The sequence below is a fragment of the Mirounga angustirostris genome, unplaced genomic scaffold (genome assembly GCF_029215605.1).
Source record: "Mirounga angustirostris isolate CCGP_5_RB_7025 unplaced genomic scaffold, mMirAng1.0.hap1 SCAF_12, whole genome shotgun sequence".
NCBI lineage: Eukaryota > Metazoa > Chordata > Mammalia > Carnivora > Phocidae > Mirounga > Mirounga angustirostris.
The window spans coordinates 35432674-35460509 of record NW_026991720.1 but is presented as its reverse complement, the minus strand read 5'-3'; the positions used below and the strand labels follow the sequence as shown (position 1 = coordinate 35460509).

The 27836-nt window shown below is 36.1% G+C and overlaps 2 long non-coding RNA genes across 2 annotated transcripts in view; one reads left to right on the top strand and one right to left on the bottom strand.

Moving 5' to 3' along the window:
* LOC135362082 (uncharacterized) overlaps positions 1 to 22884 on the top strand; it is a 38511-nt gene extending 15627 nt beyond the window's left edge. Inside the window, exons 3-5 of the long non-coding RNA XR_010406419.1 lie at positions 1534 to 1638; positions 11587 to 11743; positions 22349 to 22884. This is a non-coding gene — a long non-coding RNA (uncharacterized LOC135362082). The remainder of the gene's footprint in view (positions 1 to 1533; positions 1639 to 11586; positions 11744 to 22348) is intronic.
* Positions 13380 to 27836, bottom strand: part of LOC129045471 (uncharacterized) — a 28789-nt gene continuing 14332 nt past the window's right edge. Inside the window, exons 2-3 of the long non-coding RNA XR_008505237.2 lie at positions 21339 to 21510; positions 13380 to 14951 (exon numbers count right to left, since the gene is read on the bottom strand). This is a non-coding gene — a long non-coding RNA (uncharacterized LOC129045471). The remainder of the gene's footprint in view (positions 14952 to 21338; positions 21511 to 27836) is intronic.

The window sequence follows — 27836 nt, the reverse complement described above, 5'->3', positions numbered from 1 at the left end:
TCCAAAAATCCTATCAGAGGGAAAATTCACAGGATTTGAAGAATCGCTGGATGCCACTATGTGAGGCAGGGATGAAAGGAAACTGTGAAAGAATGGAAGGTGTTAAAAGTGAAACCCAGGTCAACTGTGATATCTTGAGAGATGGAATCTGGGAGAATGAGCTGGTCTAGATTTGGTTACCAGAGAATAATAGCCTTCTTTAGGAATATGTTGAATAAACAGGTGGATATGACCTCTAGTATGAAAGCTGAAGAGTGAATTCTGGGCTGGAGGTGTACATTTGGGAGCTATTGATACAAAGAAAGTATTTTATTTTATTTTTTAAAGATTTATTCATTTATTTTAGAGAGAGAGTGTGGGGTCAGGGCTGGCGGGGAGAGGCAGAGGGAGAGAGAGAGAAAGTCTTAAGCAGATGCCACACTGAGCGTGGAGCCTGACACAGGGCTCCATCTCATGACCCTAACATCATGACCCTGACATCATGACCCTGACATCACGCCCTGAGCCAAAACCAAGAGTTGGACACTTAACAGACTGTGTCACCCAGGCACCCCACAAAGAAAGTATTTTAAATTATGGTACAGATGAGTTTCCCCAGACAGAGCATTTGAAATAAGACAAAAATGCCAAAGATGGAAAGGTAAAAAACAACATTTTTTGTGGTCAATAAGAGAAATTTAGACAATGTAGGCAGGAGTATTGAATCTAGAAAGTGACTCTTAGAATGAATATATTTTAATCTGAAGAACAGGGAAGAGATTCCTTAGAGAAATGCAGCCTCTCTTATTGGCACTCATTACTTTGTAATATTAAATCATTTTTTCCATGGACATTTTGAAAAGCTCAATGAAAGTACAAAGAGATTTATGGTGAAAAATTGTCAGTGGGAAGTATAAATTATATATATTTTTAATTCTCAAAATACAACACATTTCTTTTGTAATAAAAATGCCAAAACAAAACTCTATATAATCTTTTTGGCTAGAAGATATGTGTAGGAGAGAGTGATATTCAAAATAAGTGACTGAAGGAAGATGTGATATATTTAACTTCCTAAAAAACGATGGCATTGATTTTTAAATGTCTTGAAACTTGTCTAACAGGAAGGGAGATCCACTGACTGTGCCCATCAAACCACAGATGAATGCTTTTTCCTCAGTCACTCTGGTTTTCCCAGCGAGGTGGGAAGAGAAGGCTGAGAATGCAGATGTATATAACCCACCCCTATGTCTAGGGGTGGGAGTGGGGTCTCAAGGCCTATTTTATTTCCTCTTTAAAAATAAGGTTTTTTTCTTTAAAAATAATAATGGCCAGCAATAAAGAATATTCTAGAGAAGTGGCAACTATCATGCGGTTTACCTTTGCCCATTCCTTGTCCCACTAAAAAACTGGAAGAGAGTATTAAATTTGGTGTAAGATTACAAAGACTGTTTGGAAACACTATGGAAAGTAGTCCTTGAAAATACAACAAAACATCAAAGAATTAATTACAAAATATCTGCCCTCTCATGCTCTCTGCTTTTCCATCCTCAGCACCCTTCCACCACCACTAGCATCTCATAGAATTGAAAATCAGAACAAAGGGGTGAGAAGAGATCAACAGAACGCAGGACCTGACCTGTTTGTGAAGAATGACAGGTAAAGGGGTTGCCTGTGTTATTTGGAGGAAGGTTCATTATAGGATGGTAATTAAAATTATCTCTCACACCGGTAAGTTAGAAGAAGCGGGGCATACTATTTCTCTGAATTATTTCATAGTCTACTAAGACTCGATCCCTCCTGTGCCCTCCTGACAATTTGTGCAATGTTCCCAGATTCTCTCCTCATCAATTTTCTTCTTGGTTTTTGAAAGAGAGAAGCCCAAGTCATTTTCCAGAGCTAGTTCTTTGTGCTTACTATTGCAGATTGCCTTAAAAGGTATGTGCCGGGAGACTGTACATATTAAGGACAAGGGAGGCTCACTGTATAATCTATGCATCACATGAAGGATTTATAAAATAAAAGGCTATTTATAGATTATGATCTAAACTTTCATCATGTTCTTTTCCCTCCCAGAGAATCCCACTTGGATTTCTCTCCTGTCTCCTTCCTTGCTAATTGAATCTTCTTTTTTTAATGTTTCTTTCCATTGTCTTTTCCTTGCTTCCTTTGAAGAGAAAGTTAGGTTTTTATTCTCATTTTATCCCTTTTCATCTTATTTTCTATTGAATAGATGGTCTGTTGTTTTGTATCTCACCGCTAAGTTGGAAAATTCTCCACATCATTTATTTAATGAACTAATTACAATTCTTCTGACTTTAATTTGGTCAATTACAATTTATGTTTGGTTACCTCGAGTTCCTAGACTGACACAAATTGTGTCACTTCTAGCAGCTACAAATGCCATTGAAAATAAAAATTTGGTGTCGTTCCAATCAGTCAGCTCTCCCTTCTCCTTTTTAATTATTTATTTTATTTTTAAGGCTCAAACTTCTGTCATTATGAAGAGGGTTGTTCATTATTCCAAAAACTGCTAAGAACAGGATTGCTACCCAAGCAGAAGAGAATCTGTTTTAAGTGGTGAGACATTTGGGTTGATTATGGAAGAAAAAGGTGCTTCATACTCTCCCTTCACTGGTAGAAATGCTTCTTTTTAGAATTCTGAGACCTGGTCCTTATTCACATTATTCTCAAAATAGAATGTAGTGACATTTATAAAAGGAGGAATGAATTCTACTTTGTTTCTTTACACCTAAATACTTCAAAATTTAAACACTTCATGAAAAAAGATTAAAAGTGTATCTATTAACACTAATATACTTAATTTAGTGGATTCAATACTGTGGAATGTTAAAACAATAAGATTAAGTGTTGAAAGAGACATTCTAAATATTTATTTAGCCCCATCTACCTATATCACTGTAATTGGTGTTTCCCTGAGATACAAAGAAAGCACAATTTAATCTGATTCTACAAATATTTATTAAATTACTATTATGGCCAAGACACTGTGCTAAGTACTGCATGGAATACAAATATAGGAAATGTTAAGTCTGGCAAAGGCTTGAGGTCAGTTCTGTTATCTCAGACAAGATTTATTGAGCATCTAGGTACTATGTTAGGTGTTGAAAAATACAACACATTATCTGTAGGCAAAGAAATTTAGAGTCTGGTAAGTTGGGGTTGATGAATCCTTAAAATTACATTCAAAATTGTGTGTGTCGGTGGCGTGTGTGTGTGTGTGTGTGTGTACGTGCACGTTTTTTTCTGAGAAGAGAGGTACTATCTTCAAGATTCTCCAAAAGTTCAGTGACCCCCCAAAATATTAAAATTCATGTGTGCAGCTATAAGAGAGATCCAAATAAAGGACTCTTCCTGACCCTGGTCCTTCAATTGCCTACATGGTGCTTAGGACTGAGCTATGTGCTGAGATGATCATTAGCAGAGGATTTTACAAGGAAAAGGACGATGGTCCTTAGAATCAGAAGGAAATTTTAAAAGTTAGTGCTAAATAGAGGGATATTAAATGTTACAGGAGAGAAGGGAATAGTCAGTAAATCCTGGAATAGGGGCAACCAGATTTTGGATCCCTGAAGGAATACAGCTCTGAGGAGCCTTGAAAAACATGTAGGGCTTAAGTAATTGGAAACAGAAGACAGTGCATGCCTGGTTTGTGGAGATGGCCTAAACAAAGCTAAAGAGCAAGGAGTAAGCAGGAATGGACAGTGATTCTTTCCTTGATGCTCTTGGATGCATCCTGAACTGATGGAGTCCTGGACCCACACTCTTTGGAGTCCAACTGTCCTTCAACTCAGCTCTGAAAGTTACCACACCTGTTATACCACTGCTGGCTGAGCCAGAAGCAGAGATTTTGTGTGCATAAATTTATACACATAAACACACAAACATGTTAGCATCACATATATATGGGTATGCAAATATATATATATTACCACACAGCTCTTTTGATCAATGTTCCTCAAGAAAATAAGTGTCTGTATTATAAGTATATTTTGAAAATGCTTCTTGTGAAATTGTCTATAGAATAATATTTTAATCAGTGAGTAGAATGAGATAAAAAGAACAATTTTAAATGTATTCTAAGACTATATTGGGTATATATTTTAAAGAGCAAGAATTGCAAAAAAATAAATAAAGAGCAAGATTTGCAATATTTCTGCCTTGTCATATTTACCAGAAAAATACCAGACTTCCATTTCACTTTATGTTGAAAAAAATCATTGTAGTTTGTAATGTATTCCTTTAATGTTACTATCAAATCCTTAACTAGTCCTTCTTAAACCACTCTCATATAAAGAATGGATCTTACTATAAACTTCTGCATTTTGTACTATTCCATATTTTGTGCCTTGAATGAAGTTATTCAAAAAGAATGTCACTGAGAAGTTTATCACTAAGAAAAAGGGGCATTTGAATAGACAACTGAGCCATATTCATGAGCTAATGGTTTCAAAATTATGATTAAATCAAAACAGATGCACCCTTTGTATGCATTAATTAATGAGACCAGGGCAGAGAACCTATCTATGCTTGCTTATAAGCATCACTTGCTATCCACATTAACTCAAACATAGATTCAGAGCACAAGAGCATGAGTATTTTACAGAAGTACTAAAGAAAGAACTGTCACTAAAATTGAATACAGTAAGGACAAATACATGATGAACACAGAGAATGACTATTGGGTTTTTTTTTTCAGTGTAGTTTTATTACTACTAAATTTCCTATGCCTCTTATATTGACTCTTGAAAATTATTTTCCTCTATTATTATTTTTTTATTGTTATTTGGTTATTATCTTTAAATCTGCCTTTTTCCAAAAGATTTTCAATCTTTTCTACATTTCTTGGCACATTATTTATATATTTTCTACCCAATGATATTATTTATTTTCTAGCATTTTGCTTCTTAGGAAAGAAAAATATATTTGAAGGAAAGATAGATAATATTCCAGAGAACATGTCCATCTAAAATAGTACTTTGATGCACATTCTAATATTTGTATTGGGCTGAATTTCTAATTACTCTGTCATTTCAGAAGCAATGTAACAGAGTGGTCTGAACATGAGAAAAGTATTTCCATTTGGAAGACCCAATGCTCTATTTAGAGATGGCCCCTGCATATTAAAATACTACAAATAGATTTTTGATTAGATTATTTAAATAAATAAATGCAAATGATAATGTGCTTGGCGTTTGTAGCTAACATAAGAGCATAATTATAATTGCCAAGATAAATACTTCTTCAGCCATATTCTTGTTGCACTTAATGACTGTCTCCTTCATTGGATAACACTTGATTTCAAAGCAAAAATTCTAGATTTTTAAAAAAAATCTGTCATATCACAATAAATTTCCTATTTAATGTCTTAACACTAACTTTACCTTTATAGACCAGCTTTAGTATCAATCCTTTAAAATGTATTCTCAAAGAAAACTATTTCATAGGTAATAAGATCATCATCTCTTTAGTCTTGGACAATTTTGCTAAATGGATACAACATCGGTAAAAATTTTTAGTTGCATTTTACTTTCGGGGGGAAATTTACTCCTGGCTGTAGAGGGACCAAAAAAATAATACATGGTTAAAATATTCTTAATACTGTCCTCCCACTCATTTAATTACTTAGATATTTTGATTTTTGAAATTCTATGCTTTGTTTTTCTTAGAATGTGGGTATGGATATTAAATCCAGCATACACTAAGATCACCAAAAGGAAAGCAAACATTTTATGAGAACATATGATTCTTCACCCAACCAAAAGTCACACAATGGGTGCTCAGCTTAGAACAACTATGGGATAGTCAAGGCTGAACTCAAACTTCACTATGGGAAGTGACTGCTAGCCTCTATTAATTTATATTCCTGACTCATTAAGTAGAGGGGAGAACTTAAACCTAGCTTTTGCTCAAAGTACAGCTGGAAGAACAGCTGCAGTCTTCAGCCTACTTCCCAGTTAATCAAGAGTTAAGTCCAGAAACACTGGAAAATGACTGAGTAGTCTTACTTTTTCACAAGTATCTTTACCATTTGCCAGAGCTTTTCAGAAATAAAACTTGTTGGTTTCTACATGTATCACTCATTTCTTTCTTTCTGTATTCTTTTTGTATAAATCATAAACAATCTAGAGTTTAACCAAGTCTTGTGAGTTACATATTTTTGGTTGATTTGTTTGCATGCTTGTTCTCCAACCATACCGTATCCCTCAACACTCCACATACACATGCTACACTTAGACTGCCAGGTAGCCAAACAGAAAAAAAATCCCCAGTCTCAGAAACTTGTTTCCTAAGTTAGGCAGTATTTTCAACTTTCCTAAAGATGTTTTCTTTCATCGCTTCTTGATGAAAATACCATATGTCCCCATGGTTCACATAATAGAAAATGTAATCATACACATCTGGGCAAGGTGAAGAATGCCAAGACTGACCCAGGAGCCAAATTATGTTACCTTAATCTTCCACACTTAGTTCAGGAAAAAATGTTAAAACTTAAAATAATAGGGTTTAGAAGCACTAAAATGGCTCTATTTCGTAGAATTTGGAATTGTAATTTTAAAGTCTTTTACAGTTTTCTAAAAAGCTACCAATTAAGCTGCAAAAATTCAGAGGGTTTTTGCTTCAGTATAACTCCCCCCATAATTTAATTTTCATTTGAGCAGTCAAGAAATATATATACAGGACCTGGGTGAATTATGAGCTTTGCCCCTTTTTTCCCCCCATTTACAGCCTCCATACTTTTCATCTTCCCCAACCCTATCCTTTGGCCTATTCCCTACATTCCTTTTTGCTGCTGATAATCTTTTCTGTTTTGATACAGTTACATAGTAACTGGGTCTCCTAAAATTCCAAAGGCATTGTCACATAATACCAAATATAAAGTACTTGAGAGGCTGTGAACAAAGCTATTTCTCTCCGTAAGTATGCTCCAGTTATCATCTTTATCTCTAAAATCAAGTTTCTGTCTGTATTGGTTATTAGATCATAGGAGAATGGATTTGGTTGGATTTGGAAGGTGCGTTTGGGATGGTACAAACAAAATTCATTATGGAGTACTATGGCCAATGGTGGTGATAAGGGGCATCTCAAAGAGAAGGCAGTTATCCACAGGTGGCTGCTGAAAGCAGGACCCTTAGGGCTGCTATGCAAAAAGAAACAACAGTTTTTTCAAAAGTGAACCCCAAGAGGCAGGGGTTGACTTGCAGTTGGGTTGCTTCTCTTATGGACATTCCCATAGGTGAGCAGTAGCAGGGACTTTTATATTTAAAGACAGTTTTTGATCGTTCAAGCAATTTTAGAGCAGTATATGAAGAGCTGGTATATGACAATACTATATTGTAACTTTCATTTCTTAAAAATTATTTACACTTTAATTTCTTAAAAACTATATTAAAATTTTTTGTTTTGCTATGTATAGTAGATTGAAAGAAATAATTAAAATGTGGTCCTTGACTTCAAATAGCTGACAGCCTTATGAGGTAGAAGACTAAATTTGCCTCCTGTAATCCATGACAGAGAAGAGGTTTAGACAGTGTACTATGTCAACACTGATCAAAGTTTACTGGTCTTGACTGGGCATATAGAAAGGCTTTATTAAAGTATCTGATTTCATATATGAAATCTTTCAATTTTAACTGTAAAAATTTTTTACAAAGCAGCTATTCATGCCACTAGTAGTTTGAAGAATTTTTGGCAACACCAGACAACAGAAAAAATCTGCATATACATACCTTTAAATTCATTTTGTTTAATCAACGAAGTTTTACACAGAGACAATGTGACTTTACTATTTTTTTCTTTCTTCCTCCTACTTTCCATCTCCTGTCCCTTTTAGCTGTCCAAGCTCCTGTTCCCACAATTCCTTTGTACTGGTCACCATCTCCCAAATTAAAGGAAAGGGCAGACTCTCCAGGGAGAAAATGGATGACAATGGCATTTAGGGGTCAAGAAGCAATAAAAAGGTGGCTTTGGATCAGACCATGAAAGGCCCTGTCTGCCATATGTAGGGGTGTGAATCTTACATAACTCTGTAGGTGTTTCAGCGAAGGGCTTTAAGCAAGACATTGACAAGACCAGATCCGCATTTCAGAAATATGATTGCAACAGCACAGAGATAGGAGACACAGAGAGATAAAGGTCTGGAGGGCTGTTATAGAATGATTTCATTATCACCTTTTGGCATTAAAGAAGCTATATTAGTTTGCCAGAGCTGCTGTAAGAGAATACCACAATCAGAGTGGCTTAAACAACAGAAACTTACTGTCCCAAAGTTCTGAAGACTAGAAGTCTGAAATCAAGTTGTTGTCAGGGCAAATTCCTTTTGAGGGCAATGAGGGAAAGATCTGATCCAGGCTTCTGTCCTGTTTTTATGTTCACATAGTTCTCCCTGTACGTCTGTATTCAAATTTTCCCTTCTTAGAAGATCATCCATCATATTGGATTAGGGTCCACCTAATGACCTCATTTTTAATTTGATTACCTCTGTAAAGACTCTATCTCCAATAAGGTCATATTCTGAGGTACTAGGGCTTAGGACTTCAACATATGAATTTTGAGGGGATACAGTTCAACCCATGACAGAGACCAATAGACAAGAACTAATTAATTTGAAATCATAGGATTAATCAGGATTAAAATCTAGATCTGTTAACTCCTAGTCCAGGATTCTGTCTACTATACTCCTAGTCCAGGATTCTGTCTACTACACTAGAGGTGATGCAAGAAAGCACTCTGTTACCAGCCATCATTGTGGTTTCAGTAAGGTAACTTCTAAAGTGCTGATATTGCCCATAAAGAATCAGTTACTCACAAAGGGATTGACTAATGTCTTGAAAAAATTTTTAAATTACAGTCCTGATTTTAGCAACCAAATTGATTTTTTAATAGAATTCAGAAAGCAGAGTTACTCTTCTTAAAGCAAACATCACGAGGTTATTCAAAGTACTACACCCAAGCCCTCACTCATGCAGTATTATTCAGCATCATCCATTGATGCTTTCAAACATCCCAGGAGCACAGTTTGTGAAAAAATTAGATGGGATAGCTTGTTTTTACTGGTTAAAACTCCACTTTTCTTTTATATGAAATAAGAACATAGCATTTTTTGTTTTTCTAATAATGTTATAAAGCTTACATCACAGTATTCAAAACAAACCAGGACAAAGGACTAAGTGGAGATAATAATATGGAGCCTAAGTTGGGAACAAATCTCAAATTCTTTCCCTGATGTCATATGTCAGGTCATATGATGATTATATAGGATTTGTCTGGGTGGTGCTCAGATGCTATATATCTTTCCACAGATAGTTATTACCACAGGTAATTCAAATTATTCATTATACTAAATCATTGCACCATCAATGGAAATTTGTTTAACACTACTAAAAGGACTTCATTTATTGAAGAGGTAGAACAGTTTGATCAACTGTCAGAATTTTGTTACGCCACGTGATTTATCCTTTTTTTTTTTTTTTGGTAAGAGAAAGTATATAATAACATTTAATTAATAAGTATAAGGCTACACAGAGATATCCCTCAAAGATTTTGGAAATAAGTTAAGCGAACTTGTCCATGGAGAAGTAAATTGTAAAAGCAACAAGTAATGAATTAGTAAAGAGACAAGCAGTTGCTAGAAAGAAACAGGATGACTGATAGGCCATACAATCAGGCTTAACTCCAGTCCAGTTATACACACACATGCATTGCACACACACACACACATTCAAAAGAACTATGTCCATCCAAAAGGCAACTGATCAGTATAAAAATAAAAATAAAAGTCATATAGGCTGCTGTTAACAGTACCCATTCAAACACTCTGTATGGTAGAGAAAGACTCATCTCTCAGCCATCGGGTATTTCCAATCCAAACGGCAAGGCTGTTCCTCCAGTGGAAATGGATGGAGGTGATGATAGCTGATAGACTACTGATTTCTGGTGCCATTGGCAAACCCCTTACTTTTTGAGAGAGGTGTGTTAAGCCACCTTAGAATGAGGCAATTCCATATTTAATTCATTTAACTCCTTTTGTTCAGATTCTACTCTGAAATAGCATCTTCCTGATTATGATTTAGTTTTACCTACAGAGCTTGACTATAGAGAGAGAATACAATACTAGAACAGAATATTCTAGTACCATATGATAGTCCCCATTCTAATTGCAAATTAATACATTGACAGCCTGGCATCAGTCCCTCAAACTTTTATGCATCCTAGTTATCCTAAAGAATTTTCTTAAGGCTATCTTTAGGATAATGTTGGACGTTTAGAGAAAATGGACAACTTAATCTGGACTTTATCTGGTTCTGTCTGGCTCCAGGAGGTTTTCCCTTAGATGACACCATTATCACTTTCTTCTCTTTTCCTATTCATTTCTACTTTGAGCAGTAAGAAAGTGTTCTCACCATTATGTTTCCATGAAGTTTTTCTCTTCCTCTATTCTTAAGCAAGAGAAACATGTCTAATTGTCCTAATGTCAACCATATGCATTATCTCAGTCAAAAAATCATTCTCTTTAAAACACACACATTGTTACTTTTAAGAACTTAAAAGATTTCACTCAATTAACACTAAATCAGTTTCATCATAGAACTAATATTGTACCCTATGAGAAATACAATTTGCATTCCATTAGTTCATATTCTTAAAATGCTTCAAATGGAAATGTCTTTGAGTGTTAAGTATTTTAGTCTCCTGAAGGCTTGTTATTTATCATTAATGCTTCATCAAGAAATGACTTTTTTATAACCTAGTTTTAAAATTCCATCAATAAGTACAAAGCTTCACAATAGGTCCTTGAACCTCCATTCTCAATAATAAGTAACATTTATCTCTGTGTTTTATACACATTATATGGAATTAGAGCCCCCCGTAGAGACATTAGATTAGGAATTATAAAACCAATGTGGCATGCAGTCATTGTCCTGATATTTTCAAACCATCAACAAAGAATGGAAAAAGGGGCATCTGGGCCCTGACCTACCATGTGGGACCATATTATGCAGCAGGATATCTCTATAAGAGTCACTAACTAGACTGCCTGTGTAAAGTTAGATAAGGGGTAAGCTTAATAGTGAGAAACTCTATAAATAATTATGCAGTTCACCAAGCAAGGTAACACTGTACCCTGCAGGGTCTGAATCAGATGACTCAGTATGTGAAGAAAAATATTTGTATTTAACTGGAATTTAATTTAGTTTCACATTCTCACTATAGGTTAATCTTCCTTAAAAGTAGGTCACTAAATTGGTAGTGTTTTGAAGTGTTAATTTCTTTTGCCATGTCTGTCATGTCTGTAGACCAACTTTTGTAGTTTATAGTGTAAATCCACACTGATCCAGACTAATTTGAGGGGTTAATTCCATGGTGATCAATGAAATGGCTAAAATGAAGACTACTTGTCTAACTGTTAACAAGAGGATTTCAAGTAAAGGTCCTTCAAAATATAATTTAATGAGAAGGGATTCATATGTAATTAACTCCATCATTCTTAAATATGTGTTAAAAAACTATCTCCAAATAAATATTTTCTGAAGTTAAATATATATGTCTCCCTTCTTGTTTTATCAAAAAGTTTTTTCTTTATAGATATTTTCCGAGAAATCTTCAGATCAACCTGGATCCAATTTTCTTAACTCATAAATGGTTTTTGAGCACACAGTGGATGGTGGACATTTATATTATGTCTCCTTACAAGCAGACAACGTCATACAGAATCAGCGAGAGCTTCTTGCTGCCTTGAAAGGTACGTCAGTTTTCGCATCCATCAGAAGAGCAACCTTCATCAATATTTTTATCATTACCTTATTAATTTCCCTCCATTACTCCCAGTATTCTCTTATTATAGAGCCAGGTAATGCTATGATAAGTTCTGCTGGTTAGTAGAGATGTTTCTAATCCAACTGACAAATATCCTCTAAAACATTTGAGCTCTTAAATTAACCTGGTAAGTCATGCTTCGTAAGAGCCAGTGAATATCCCGGTTCATTTTGGCAACCCAAGGAGATTTTTTATAATCTGGAAAAGGTTAAGAGATGCAGCTCCAGTTCCTAGGACAGTATTTGACATACACTGACCTTACCCGAGAAAAAGCTATTTTTCCCTAGAATCTCAAGGCAAATACATGATTTATTCTGTATCATTAGGCTGTGTACATAGAGTACAGAAAAAGGTGTTGGCAAGAGAGAACTAGTATTTATTGAACAACTATTTTAGCTGTCCAATAGCTATAATATTCCAGCAAGTGATGGCGTTTTACACAGGTAGGCTTATTTCATACTCACAAAAATTCTACAAGGTAGATAGGGTCAATGTATCAATTCATTCCACGAATAAACATATATAGCTGATAACACTCTATTGTATAATGAAATTTGCTATGAGAATAGAACTTAACTGTTCTCATACATATACAAAAAGAGATAAATATGTGAGATGATGGATGTGTTAATTAACTAGATAGTGGGGGAGAATCCTTTTACAGTGTATACATACATCAGATCACCATGACGCACACCTTAAATATCTTACAGTTCTATTTGTTCATTATACTTCAATGAAGCTGAGATTAAAAAAAGAAAGGAAGAAAAACTCAGAGATAATAATAACTTGGCTCTAGGAGAAGAGAGATTTGAGCCAGGCTCTTTATACTATATAGGTTTCAACATGGTGGACTACATAAAAATAATTTTTATTTGGTATATCAAGACACACGTAAACAGACACACACACACACACACACACACACACACCCATGACAGCAAAATAAAAAGACAAGTGAGAAACTGGGACAAAAATGATTTTTAATTTATGTCACAAAGAATTAATATCCTTAATATATAAAGGGCTTCTAAAATAGAGAAGAAAATAATCAACAACACACTGGAATAATGGACAAGAGATATGAATAATGAGATCGTAAAAAAAGATCCCAAGGCATGTGCTCTCAAATATGTGAAAAGATGCTCAATATCACACATAATCTAAAATTCACTGAGATATACTTTCTCATCTAATAGACTGGTAAAATTCAAAATTTTGTTACTATTTACTAGTGATGCAAAAATCTAGATTCTAATGGACGTACAGTCCATTTTTATAAACATGTAAATTTACAGGAAAAAAAAAGAAATGGAAAGGAAAGCTTTGTAGTAAAAGAAATTTAAGACATCTATGAATCAGTTGCAGAATTTGGAACTTATCTGGATCTGAACCTAAAAGTTAAAAATATTTATGAGACAATTAGGAAAATTTGAACACTGGCTAGATGATTATGAAAATAAATTATTGGTAAAATTTATGTGTGATAATGGTATCATGAGGATTTTTTATTATTTTGTATCTTATATTGTAAAGAAATATACTGAAATATTTATGAATAAAATGATACAATGTTTGGCATTTGCTTCAAAATAGTCCAGGGCAAGCAAGCAGTGGAGGATGCAGTGGAGTTTATAAACCAAAATCAGCTATGAGTTGATCGTTACTTAAGTTAGATGATAATTATATTTATCGCTACCTTTTTATGTTACTGAAATTTTCCACAATAAAAATTTTTTTCAGAGTGTCAAGGCAATATGTGTTAAAAATAAATATAGTTGTCCTTCTGAAGCTCACTTGACTATAGTAAATATCAAATTTTTTTAATTGTGATAAAAAATGACAATTTCTCTACCAAACTCTGAAAGTCTGAAGACAAAGACAAGGTTTATTTTTTCAGGATTGCATAACAGACAACTTCTAGTTCAAGATGAAATCCCTTGTGTTTCACGTCCGCAAGCCATTTCCCATTATTGATACACTCTCCCTAGGTCCTCTCTTCCTGTATTCTGCATGCTTCTCCTTCCTTACTCTCTGTTTACCTTATTCTGGGCCCCACCAACCCTTCTCTCAGCAGTCGTCCTAGGAAATTAAAAAGTTCTTAATGCACATTAATTAAATTCTCTCTCTTTTTCTCTCCCTGTTAATTGGGGGACTGCCCTGAGAATCATCTTTATATACACAGAGTGACTGTGAAATTATTTCTTTTAAGGAAATCTTTCCCCACATTTACATCAACACTCTGCTATAAATGTATTGCTTTATGTATTAAATAGATGTATATTTTTAAAATCTTAGGGTTTTGATATAGTCATTGACCTATAGCATTCATATTTCAGAGCATCAGTTTGTTAGGAATGAATTATGTTTTTTATTTAGATTTTTTAATTTATAAAGACTTATTTTGGTCACTGTTAGGAAAAATATATGTAAGAGGATATGCATCAAATATATGTATATACGGAAAAACATATGTCATCAAAGAAACAATTATCTTGGAAGGCAGCTATGCTCACCACTATACCACCAACGCAAAGAAACAATTATCTTTAAGTAGTTCAGAATTAGAAAGTCATCACATAACATATAGTAAACTTCTCATCTTTTATGCTTTAATTTTTAAAAAAATCACTTTATATCATTTTCATCGTTTTATTTCCCCCATCTTCTTCCAAAATGTAATGTATTGAGACATTACAACTGCACAAGTTTCAACTTACTGGAAAACTTCTGTATGATTTTATAGTTAACTTTAATTATCTGTAGCAACTTTTTGTGCTGTGCAGAATTATTCATAACTGCCATATCAAAAGTCATCCTTATTATTTCAACAAAAATTTATTGAGTTCCAGGCAATGTGTTAGTTCCTGACAATACAGAGGCATCACTTCTTTTCCCTCCATCCCTGAGGCTCTCCACACAGCATCTTGTCTCTCTCGCAGGGTGTTCAGCTAGTGCAACTCCAACTTCCCCTGCAGCTTCTATAGTTCGGATCAAGAAGGTGCCCTTGATTCTTTTCTGTGTTTCTTTAGTGCAGGAAGCCCTTGACTCTTTTGGAATTCCTGCATCTCAGAAGTACACCATTTATTTCTGTTCACTTGTTTTAGGCTTGGGCAAATTTTTTTATATTGCTTCTGGAAAAAAAAGTAAAATGTGTTCAAGGGAAGATCCTTAAACCCAAATGCAAACTTACACACTAAACTATTGCTTAGTTTAAAGGGAGGCGAGTGGCATCCTTGGAAAGGCTAACTATAGACAGAACAGTCATTTTTAGAAGAAGCTAGAAACAGCATCATAACTTTTGGGAATGGTCCACAATGAATTTGCTTCCATGATGTAATGTGTCCAATATTAGGTCACCTGGTAAGTGTTGGAATACATTTTTTTTGCCACAGTACAAGGAAGTTTCTTTTCACCATATGCACCTTAGCTGATTAGTTATCAAATTCACTAGTGTAATTGAATGTGAAATGGGAAAACAAACCTAATTCCTTTTTCCTAGAAGCAAGTTCTTTTTGAGAAATAGCACACCATTAAGCTAGCTGGTTTGGAAAAGACTCAGTAACTTTTTATTGGAGTCCTCCCAAAGACAATAGCAACATTATTCCCCATAGTTTAGGTTCTTTCCTAGTTCCTCTTACTCTGAAATTTCTGATTTAATGCAAAAGCTATGTCACACATTTTAGTCCTGAGGGGAATTAACCTGTTTTTTTTACTTTCTTCAGGGAGTTTTTCTCCACTCCCCCTTCCCCCACTTGTTGGGTATTTCTCACCAGCTACACTCCTCTAAATCCTTGTTCTGGCAGGGCTTGCCAGCTGTCTACTGAGGATGCATCTGATCTTGGCCCCTGTCTGTCATTCGGCCTTTTTACAATGGTCCCAGTTAAACATGTTGTGTAATAAAAATAAATAGGTTTGCCTCCCTGAGTGCTATGACTCACCCTCATTAAAGCCACTGCTGCCTTAAAGGACACTGATTTTACCTTTCTCTTCAGAGTATAAAAGCTAACACATGTGTACTTTTCAATAGAATTAGGGACGGAAGATTCTTGTGTTTTAGTTAATCCGCATTTATGGATCACATCCTACATGCATGGATCAGGAACATGCAAAAAAAAAAAAAAAAACTGCATAAAGGGGAAAAAAAATCCACCAACTATTTCATTCCAGCGTACTTAGATTTAATATCAACAACCTGAAATCCACAAATCTTTCAGGAGTTGGTATCTCAGGAATCCCTTCAGCTGTGCATTCTTGGCTTTCACAACCCTGAACAGAATATATATTTTAGTTGCTTTTGCTTTCCTGTGGTCACGTTCTCTTCCTACCCCCCTTGCATGCCTCTACAGCTTCTGCTACTTCTCTGACAAACCGTCCTAGGTGCTGGATACACTTCGGCAAGTTCCCCTCCCCCCAGCCCCCATATGTCCAGATTTCTGTAAATAGTGTGTGCATTATACTTGAGTTCTTTTTTTTTTTAAAGATTTTATTTATTTATTTGACAGAGAGAGAGATAGCGAGAGCAGGGACACAAGCAGGGGGAGTGGGAGAGCAAGAAGCAGGCTTCCTGCCGAGCAGGGAGCCCGATGTGGGACTCGATCCCAGGACCCTGGGATCATGACCTGAGCCGAAGGCAGACGCTTAACGACTGAGCCACCCAGGCGCCCTATACTTGAGTTCTTTTAAATTATAAATTATTAATACTAGCTGGAAAGTATTAAACAGCTACCTCTATTGTTTTGTTCAGGACCTGTCTGAGTAATTGATTTTATAAAGGAATGAACATGAATCTAAGGGAGAAAAGTTCTATTAGGAATTTGACCATTTGTTTTATGATTTTCTATGATATGTTATATAATTCATCCTAGTAAATTTTCAGATATATTACTTGCATGTTATACACAGATGAGCCAAAAAAAAAAAAAGCCACTGTGTAGTATTGATAAAAGTTAATACTAATTAAGACGCAGATGGAAATTTTCTTTGAAAAAGCAGCTTTTAAAATATTCATTATAATCAAAATCAACCTTTTAGGAGTTTTTTTCCTAGTATTCAAGTAAATGTTCCTACCTTGAAACCAATCCCTGGGTCTATATGGGCAAATCATTTGTTTAAGTAGTATGCAGTAATCCCAGACAGTTATCTGCCAATTGTTACACATTGAGGCCATTCGATATAGACAATCCTTTCTAAAAGGAGAACGGAGAGGCTGATTAACAGTTTGCATCAATGGCCAAGTTCACACACTTAGAGGGCAAAATAGAACTTTAAATATGTATGCCAGAGAGTAGATAAAAAAATAAATAAAGGAAATTCTAAATTATAGCTTTACATGCTAAAGGTCAGGATTCTTTAATAGAAACTTCCTTTGTGGGTCAGTGATTCTCCTTCCATTTTTTTGGCTCTTAAAGCACTGTTTCTTTAGAATAGAAAGTTAAACAAAATTCAAAATAGAAGGTTAAATTTCAAAATGATGGGCTGTTACCACCTATTTTGCATAAAAATAGCTATCTCACCAGGAAGAGAATTGGCCTTGGCTCTAACTAGTTTCTCAAACTGTTTTCCCAGGATCTCTGGAAAACTTGAAAGGAGACAGGACATACAACCTCAGGGTCAAAATTTCCACAATAATGTTTTCAAATTTGTGTTTTTACTTTAATGATAATCTTTTAAAAAGTACCAGTTATAAAAGATCTCTTTTGTGTATACATTCTTTTTTAAAGATTTTATTTATTCACTTGTCAGAGAGAGAGAGAGAGAGCAGCAGGCAGAAGGAGAAGCAGGCTCCCTATGGAGCAGGGACCTGAGCCGAAGGCAGACACTTAACCAACTGAACCACCCAGGTGTCCCTTGTGTATACATTTTAAATAAAAAGATGTTTCCATAGGTTAGGAGGTCTGCAAGTAGTTTATTTTCTACCCCTCTTTAAAAAGGGGGTCTATACCATGACTCAAGTTTGATACTAGCTTTTGTAAAGGAAATGAACAAATTGGTTCCTGCTATGTTACAGGGCGACAGAAACTGAAGAGAGAACAAAGACACATGATGGGAACTATCAAGGGAAAATTGCACTAGAGAAAGTTTAGCAAGGAAGGCTTTATTTAAGAGTATTGTAACAGAGATCACAACTATTGCAATAAGGTAGAGATACTGAACTCAGTTTAGGGGAAACAACAGAGGAAAGAGTTATCAAGCACTGGGGTGAGCTAGTGGGAAAGTACTGGAAAGCATTATGGGGAAGGTTGGTCAATGTGATTAGGCCATCTGTGTTTGCTAATTGGTGCTTATTCTAGACTGATAAATAATTTAAATTCTGAACACCTAGTGCAATACCTTGCACAGTGAAGACCACTCAATGCATTTTCTCATGGCAAATGTTAATTGAGCATACTCTAGTCGCACCGTATCCTAAGCATTAAGATAAGACAGTTTCTGTCCTTCAGCTGTTGACAGTAAAGTGGGGAAAAGGAGCAAATAAATTGATTTTCATTAATGCAGCATGCTGTAAGAGGCCATAGAGGAACACATGTCTCCCTGATTGTAATATCTACAGAGACTATAGCTTATTGTGGTTAGTGCCATTCAGTCATCCAAAATACAGTTGTTAATCACCTACTATGTGTCGGACATACTCATAGGTGCTGGGATTTAGCAGTGAACAATACAGGCAAGATTTCATAGAGTTTACATTATTCTGAGTGGGACAGACAATAAACAACCAAATATGTAATACAATGTCAGAATAATGGTAAATGCAACAAGGAAATTAAAAAGTCTGGAAAGAAGGGGCGCCTGGGTGGCTCAGTCGGTTAGGCATCCGACTCTTGATTTCAGCTCAGGTCATGATCTCAGGGTCATGAGATCAAACCCTGCATTGGGCTCGTGCTGGTAGTGGAGCCTGTTTAAGATTCTCTCCCTTTCCCTTTGCCCCTCCTGCTCCCATTCTCTCTCTCTAAAAATAAATATATCTTTTTTAAAAAGTCTGGAAAGAAGAAAGAGAGTAACAGGAAAGTCCTATTTAGATACGGTGTTTAGGGAAGGCTTTTCAAAGAAGCAAGTTTTAAGCAGATTTTAGAGTGAAGTAAGGAAGCAAGTCATGCTAGTATGTGAAGAAGAGCATTTCAAGCTGAGATAACAGCAAATGCAAAGGTCCTGGGACAGGAGCATATTTGGCATGTGTCAAAACATCAGGAGGGCAATGTAACTGGAACAGAGGGAAGAATAAGAAGACTAGAAGGAAATGAACTAGGAAAGTTGGGCAATGGTGAAATCATATAAAATCTTGTAAAAACCGTAATAAGGACTCTGGATTTTATTCTAAACATGCCAGAATGCCAATGGAATATTTTGAGCAAGAAATCAATCTGATACAGTTTTATTGGATTTGTTCTGGACTTGGGGGTAGGGCTGGTGCATTAGACAGGGAAAGATTTCTGGCAAAAGACGAGTCTGAGTTTCCTTTGGCAAGACACATAAGAGTTAGCTAGGTAAATAAATTCAACTGGGTTTCAAGGAGTAGGGAATGGAGTAGAAAATTGTGGCAGGCAGAGGGAGCAGCATGTGAAAGTTTAGGGACAGGAATGATAGTAGTACCTTAACTGGGCTACTTAACCAGAAGATAGTACTAGAGGCATGGTGCTAAAGGCCTATGAGCTTTCAAAGGATGGCAAAAATGTTTGAGACCTAAAAAAATCTATTGGGTTTTTGTTTTTTTTTTTTTGGTTCTGAAATATAAAAAAGGGAAATTTGTAAATTAAGTCAACCATGAATTAATTATAGCAAAACATAGTTAAAACATAGAATGTAGACTCTACAAAAGTAGGAACTTATCTATTTTGGTGACTGAAGAATTTCAGAATCTAAAATAAAAACTAGCCTGTAGTAGCCACCTAGTAAGTATTGAATGAATGAATGAATTTAATTCAGTTTTATAAAATGTGGTATTATGTCAACCAGTCAGCTACAACTCTGCTCAAATCTTAGTTTTTTGTAAGCTATTCTTCTTGTGGAATGTGGGTCTAATATGTCTGATAAGATGTAGATTTCCAAAAGGAATTATTTTCAGGGCCTGTGAGTATCTTTAAAAGAGTCTGTGTCCTGGAAACCAGCACATAGTTAGAGTGTATTGCATGAGCTGGTGGAATAGTAAGAAACCAATCTAGAGGCATCAGCAGGAGCCAGGCTGTGGAGGGTTTTGTAGTGCCATAATGAGAAGCATCAAATTCATCCTGGAGGGAATAGGGAGCCATTAAAAAAATATTAGGAATGGAAGCCAGAGTCACATGTTAAAACGGACACTCTGGTTTTCCCTCTGACGATGGGTTTGATTGAGATAAGACTGTAGTAATTGACTGGTGACAAGGTAAGAAGGTGGTTGTCTCAATCTGAGGGTAAAATGAAGATAGATTAATCTATAAGGTCATGCCCCTGGGAATAATGAGAAAGGAACTGACTTCAGTCTATTAAGGAGATAATATTAGTAGGAATTGGTAACTAATTAGTTGTAGAAGTAGAAAGAGGGAAGCATTATGAATGATTCTCAGGTTTGTAGCTGAGGTATTAGATGGATGGTAGTGCCTCTCCCAGAGAAGGGGAGTAGTGGAGGAAATGTGTATTGAATTAACTAATTGTTTGATTAATGAAGAGAAGTTTCTAGTCCTTCTCCAAAATTTACCATCAATTAGACCTTAGGTAAATTACTCACATATCATTTCCCTCATCTGTAAAAAAAGGCAGTTCTATCCAGTCAGCCTGCCTCACAGCGTTGGTTTGAAAAACAAATGTAATAATTATTTTCTAATTTTGAAAACATTTAACACTTTATATATACAAAATATTACATAAGATATAAAGCACATTTTAAAAAGGGACCTTCTTGAACTCACCATAAACATATTTTTAGAAGAATATTACAAATACTGTTAAATTAGTGTGCTTCTCTCCATCTTATCCTCAGCAATAATCACTTTCATGCATTTTATGTTTAACATTTTGTTACTTAAAAAATATTTTTCTTGGGGCGCATGGGTGGCTCAATTGGTTAAGCGACTGCCTTCGGATCAGGTCATGATCCTGGAGTCCCGGGATCAAGTCCCGCATCAGGCTCCCTGCTCGGCGGGGAGTCTGCTTCTCCCTCTGACCCTCCTCCCTTTCATGCTCTCTGTCTCTCATTCTCTCTCTCGCAAATAAATAAAAAATCTTAAAAAAAATTATTTAAAAAAATAGTTTTCTTTATATATGCATATACCCCCCAAACAAGATATCACAAAGTTTTTCTTGTTTTTGAGCTTTATGCAAGTGGTATCATCTAGTCTGATGCCCCTTGCTTTAATTCATTCAATTTATGTTTTCATTATAATTATAGAAAAATTGTGTATAAAAGCAAAAAAAAAAAAACTAGACACAACCCAGATGTCTAGCCACAAAATGATAAAATTGTGATATATTCTCCCAATGGAATATTATATAACAGGAAAAATTATAGCTAAATATAGTAATAGAGAATATGTATTATTACTTACTTTAAAAAAATTGCAGCCGCCTGGATGGCTCAGTCGGTTAAGCGTCTGCCTTCGGCTCAGGTCATGATCCCAGGTTCCTGGGACTGAGTCCCACATCAGGCTCCCAGCTTGGCGGGTAGACTGCTTCTCCCCCTTCTTCCCGCTTGTGCTCTCTCTTGCTAGCTCTGTCTCTCTCAAATAAATAAATAAAATATTTTAAAAAATAATAAAAAAGAAAAATTTCAAGAAAGTATGCAAATAAAATAATGCTTTTCTGAATTTTATGTAATTAAAAATAAGTAAGTTTCTGAGGAAAGTCTATCCTATTAAAACAACACAGGATAAGAATTTAGCAATTAAAAACCAAGAAGGAGATTCTTCATTGATAAGAGTCCTAGATGCTTTCCTTTTGAGCTTTTCTTTTTGCCTTTATGTTCTACTTGGAGTTGCTCAGCTGTCAACACCACTAGCTGCCAGGCATGCCTGCTTTCCTGAACTCTAAGGCCTAAGCATGTATTAAGAAATATTTTTGTATATAGCAGGGTTTATGAACTAGCCAATCTGTTTATTTTGTCCCACTCAAAGGTCAATTTTATTAAAATTAAAACATTACCTGACTCAAATCAGGGAGACTTAGTGTTTTATTTCAGTAAAGAAAGCTGCTCTATTTATCTGAGGTTTTTTTAAAAACATCAAGAATTTTCATATGCCCTAAATTAGATTCAGACCTGTAGAACTTATTTTTTTAAGCTCTATAAATTGATCTAAGTGTTGTAGTGCTAGATAATAATTCCCATGGACAAGTTATTAAAAATATAAATGTCTATGACTAGGAATTATTCTATTTGATTTACATCTTTCCTTCCTGTATCCTCAGTATTTAAGGAGTACAAGAGTGTATCCTAAAACATGCCAGTCCAAGTCAACAGAGTTTTGCTTTAACCCGTATACATTATAAAAAGATAAAGTTGTAATTTTTGGTGAGAAGACAAAGGAAAAAGTCTTGTTTATGCTTCCTCTTTTTTTTTAAGATTTTATTTATTTGAGAGAGAGAGAGAGAGAGAGCACGCACAACGGGCAGCAGCAGCAGAGGGAGAGGGAGAAGCATCGAGCAGGGAGCCCGATGCAGGGCTCAATCCCAGGACCCTGAGATCACGACCTGAGCCGAAGGCAGACACTTAACCGACTGAGCCATCCAGGTGCCCCAATTTACTAGATTTTTAAATGTATTGTAATATTTTAAGACACTGAAATAGCTGCTGAAAATCCGTATTTGAATAAAATTCTGTGTTTGTAGTGTTAGACAACATTATGGTATCATCAGAATGCTATGTACTCAAATTTCAAATTCAATTTTTGGGCCCTGTTAAAATAATCACAAGAATAATCTCTGATAGTTTATGACTGAAGGGCACAAATGATAGACTAAGCTAATTAAATTAGTGATTTTTTTTTTTACCCAATGAAATAGATTAATACAGGCTATTCCTTTGATTAATGGAGACCAAAATATTTTATTGTTTCTCAAGAACAAAATTTCTATCTGAAGCATCCAGTTACCCTAACCCTTCCTTTAATTTGCCAATTAACTGCATCAGTCATTCTTTTATTTATTTTTTCAACAATGTTTTGGGTGTGTGATGGGCAATACATCAGGCTCAGGAAAAATAGAAATAATTAAGAGTGGTCTTTTTTTTTTTAAGATTTGATTTATTTATTTGACACAGAGAGAAAGATATCAAGAGCAGAAACACAAGCAGGGGGAGTGGGAGAGGGAGAAGCAGGCTTCCCGCCAAGCAGGGAGCCGGATGTGGGGCTCAATCCCAGGACCCCGGGACCATGACCTGAGCCAAAGGTAGACACTTAACAACTGAGCTACCCAGGCACCCCAAGAGTGGTCCTTATGTTGGAAGAGGTCATAACTGCATAGGGGGAAAAAAAAGTATACCTACTTAATGAAGGCAAAAAGACTTTGCAGATTAATTTTCAGAGTAACTAGCCAAGTTCAAAATATCTTCTTTGGGTTGGGCAGCTAGCCTAACTCTCTACACTGATATTTGAAATGGCTTCATTTCATATAGGTGTTTAGTAAAGGCAATGTAGGGTAAGGTTTGAGAGCATGGAACCTGGAGCCAGACATGTGGGTGTGGATCCCTGGTCTAATCCTTATGAACAGTGTGACCTTGATCTTATTACTTAATCTCGTTGGGTCTCAATTTCTTCATCTGCAAAATGTAGATAATAAGAGTACCTCACCTCACAAGCTGCAGGTTTTCACAGCAAAGCACTTAGAAAAGTGCCTGACACAATATAAATTATAGAGGTATTAACTATACCAGAATAAGCAAAATATTTGTTTAAATAAACTATGATAATTGTAATTATCTGATACATGATAATTATATATATTATATAGATATCTATATGCATAGAAATGGAGATGACATAGATAATATAGATGACAAACGAAGCAGTGTCCTAGTACTAGTAAACTGAAAGTTATGTCTTAGACAAGGAGCATACTACTTGTATTGAGATAGAAGCATAAAAAAAATCTACTAAATTACTAATTCCTACTGAAAACCAGTTTACTTATTGTGATGAGCACTGGGTGTTGTAAGTGCTGAATCACTAAATTCTATACCTGAAACTAATATTACACTGTATGTTAACTTGAATTTAAATAAAAACTTGAAAAAGAAAACACCAGTTAAAAAGATACAAAATTTTCAAATGAAGACATATTTAAAACATTTGCTACTATGTACAAAAAAGCCTTAGCATTGGTGAAATAATTCTCAAATTATCTTAATGGAGAGAAATATGAGGCAAGCATTTGTATGTTTCCTATGTTCCTGGCACTTACAGATATAAATACATGTAAAGGAGGTAAGTCAGACTCCTATCCCTCCAATCTCTGTCTAGCAAGGCTGGGCCAGTTATCATAATGGTTCTGTTCATTCAGCTAATATTTATTGACCACCCAATTATATAAAAGCCACTGTACTGAATGCTCTGCAATAACATACTGCATGCATATGATATTTTAAAGTGCTTCCAACATTCACAAGTAGTATCATGTTTTAAGTTATGAGGTACAGTAGGCAACACTGGTGTCCTACAAATGTGGAAACTGAGGCCCAGCAAGGTTAATTGTACTACCCAAAGTCACAGCAGTGGTAGTGAATCAGGCTACAGAAGCAGTAATAGTAATAATAAAAAGGAGAGAGGGAAGAAATAGCCCATCAAAACGTTCTGCTTCATAAAAGTCTTGATTTGAAAGCAGTGTTAAATGGCTTGGTCAGACATGGAATACAGACCAAACACACTTTATCATTAAGGGTTAAGTTTCTTTTGATTAATACAGACCAAGTTCCCATAATAATACTGTTTTTAAATATATTCTTAAGTTATACTTTTCTCTCTTCTTGCTTAAACTTAATTGAAAAAACAAGCTTCAAAAAAGGCACCCTACGAATAAATAGGGTATGTAATGAGCAACCATTATACATGATTTCTTCACTCATGTGGAACTCCTATAACCCACTAATGAGTTCACCACTTGTGAGGTACTAAGGCCTTTTGTTTCAACTAGGTTAATCATATTTTATGACCAACCATTATGTCTCTTCTATTCATGTATACTACTATTTCATCGCTAGGTATAGTATTCATACTTTATGGTCCAATTTATTATTTGGCTGCATCTGAAAACCAAGTCTATATGAATATTTTATTTGATATGCAAAATACACTAAAGTTACTGTTACCTTTATAAACATATAATAAATCGTATAAAAAGGCATATTTTAGAAAAATAAGAAAATTGAATAGGAAGTTTTTGAGCTTTCCCATCCTCAGTGTCAACACACTAAGCATGCAGAAATTTATTTGGCTCAGTATTGATGGTAATAATGTCTACTATTTATTGGGCACCTTCTCTGCACCTTACTCTTTATGTATATATATATTCATTATTTCACCTAACTGAATCTTTAAATTGGACATATTACAATAGTTATCTTCATTTCACAGCTGAGGAAAGTGACATTCAGCAAGGGTAAGTAACTTTTCCATGTCACAGAATGGCAAATTTGAGCTTTTATTCCATCCTGAACACATTGTCTCCTACATCATAGCTCTTCCTTACTCCCATTCCTTCCACCCTCTCAGACCAACAAGTTGATGTTCTGTCTTAATTTCTACTCCATCATCACTGCAACTCATTTATTTAGTTGTTCATTCAACATACATTTATTGAATACCTACTACAAGCCAGGCATGGTTTTAGGAACTCGGGGCACAAAGGTAACAAGACAGTCTCAGCTCTCAAGTACTTAGAGACTCAGGGCAAAGGCAGGCAATAGGACATAAATAAACAAGATAATTTCAGAAAGTGATAAGTGCTGGGAAGATAAACAGAGAAGAGATAGAGAATGCAGAAAGGGGGGCTGGTGGAAGTGGAGAGTGTCTATTTTAAATTGGAAGACCTTTCTGAGGAGGTGACATCTGAGCTGGGCCATGAATTATGTGAAAAGACACCAGGTGATCTGGGGCTGGGCGTTCCCAGCAGAGGGAACACCAAGTGCAAAGGCCTAAGGCCATAACAAGGTTATCCTGTTCAAGAAATAGCTAGAATACCAATGGGGCTGAAATTTAGTGAGCTGAGAAGAAAGTCATAGTATGAGATGGGGCTGAAGAAATAAACAAATGCCTGATGCTGTAGAGCCTTATAGGTCCTGGTGAAGAGTTTGGATTTATTTTAAGTGCTGTGGGAGAACACTGGAGTGTGTGGAAATGTCCCAGTCTTATCACAGCCAGTTAAGCTCCTGTTTACCCCTAGCCGTTCTCTGTTATCTTATTGTGGTGAAGCAGCTGCCTCAACTATCATTCACCCTCTTAGAGCCTCTTCTGTTTCCTATGGGTTTACCTGACAAATTTCACCTTTTGATACTGATGCCAGAGCCACATTAACTTGATAACACATTTGGGATGCCTCGGAACTGCCCAGAGCCCATTCTACCATTCACTAAAATTATCTTTACTTTCTCTGACTCACTGCTGATAATCCTGGCTAGACGTTAGAGAAACATCAAGGGGGTGAAGGTGGAGATAATTGTGGGAATTCGCGGTGCCTGGATAGTCAAAATGTGACTTGTATATGCCACCCTGGGTGAGACAACTTGAAAAATAAAGGAGTGCCCGGAACGCTGGGCCTCCTTTGAAGTTGCTTGGCTGAAAGCAGCCAGATTCTTACTGCGGCTCAAGGTTCTCATCTAGGGAGTAAATGTTTAAATTTTGAAGAAAAACAGGCACCTGTGGTGGTCACGTACTTCATGAACTCCTTGCCTCCTTGTTTTGCGCTTGTGCTTGGTGTATTGCTACGACCCCAATAAAAGTGGAGACAAAGCTTGGCTCGAGGCCTTTCGCCATTAGAGCGTCTGGTCCCCAGGTCTCTCCTTTCTCCTACTAAGGTGTCTGGAGTAATCTTTTCATTCATTGTCTCAGGGTTTGCTGGCCAAACCCGACAGATAATTAATTTTGAAGTGTGGCAATCTGACACCACTTTACCAAACTAAGAAAAGTTCACTTTTTTTTTTAAGAGAGACAGCGAGTGGGGGAGGGGCAAAGGGAAAAGGAAGAGAGACTTTTTTTTTAAGGTTTTATTTATTTTTTGACAGAGACACAGCGAGAGAGGGAACACAAGCAGGGGGAGTGGGAGAGGGAGAAGCAGGCTTCCCGCGGAGCAGGGAGCCCAATGTAGGGCTCTATCCCAGGACCCTGGGACCATGACCTGAGCAGAAGGCATATGCTTAACGACTGAGCCACCCAGGTGCCCCAGGGAGAGAGAATCTTAAGTAGACTCCCGCTGAGTGCAGGGCTGGATCCCATGACCCATGAGGATCATAACCTGAACTGAAATCACGACTCAGACGCTTAACCGACTGAGTCACTCAGGCGTCCCAGAAATGTTCACGTTTTTGAAAGCAATATTAACCCAAATGAGTTTTTAATCTGTAGACTGTCATGACTTTAAGAAAGTGCCTTGGGAATCACCACATATACAGATGTTCCCAGGATTAGTCCTTCTAAATTCTGTTTTTCAAAGTTCCTTGACTTTCTTACCTCTGATCAGTACTTTGAAAGCTCCAGAATTTTTCTTACACTTACTCTCTTGGCGGTGGTATTGGGGGGAAGGGAACCAATGGGAAGAAGAGGATGAGTCAGAGGCAAATGTTTTATTTTTTTTTTTAAGATTTTATTTATTTATTTGAGAGGGAGTGAGTGACTGAGAGAGACCACAAGCCAGGGAGGGGAGGGAGATGCGGAGGGAGAGGGAGAAGCAGATTCCCTGCCGAGCAGGGAACCGGGGATGCAGGCCTCCATCTCAGGACCCCAGGATCATGACCTAAGCCAAAGACAGTTGCTTAACTGACTGAGCCACCCAGGCACCCAAGAGGCAAATATTTTAATTAAAAATTAGTTTTAACCTAAGGATTTGTATTGTAGGTATATGCA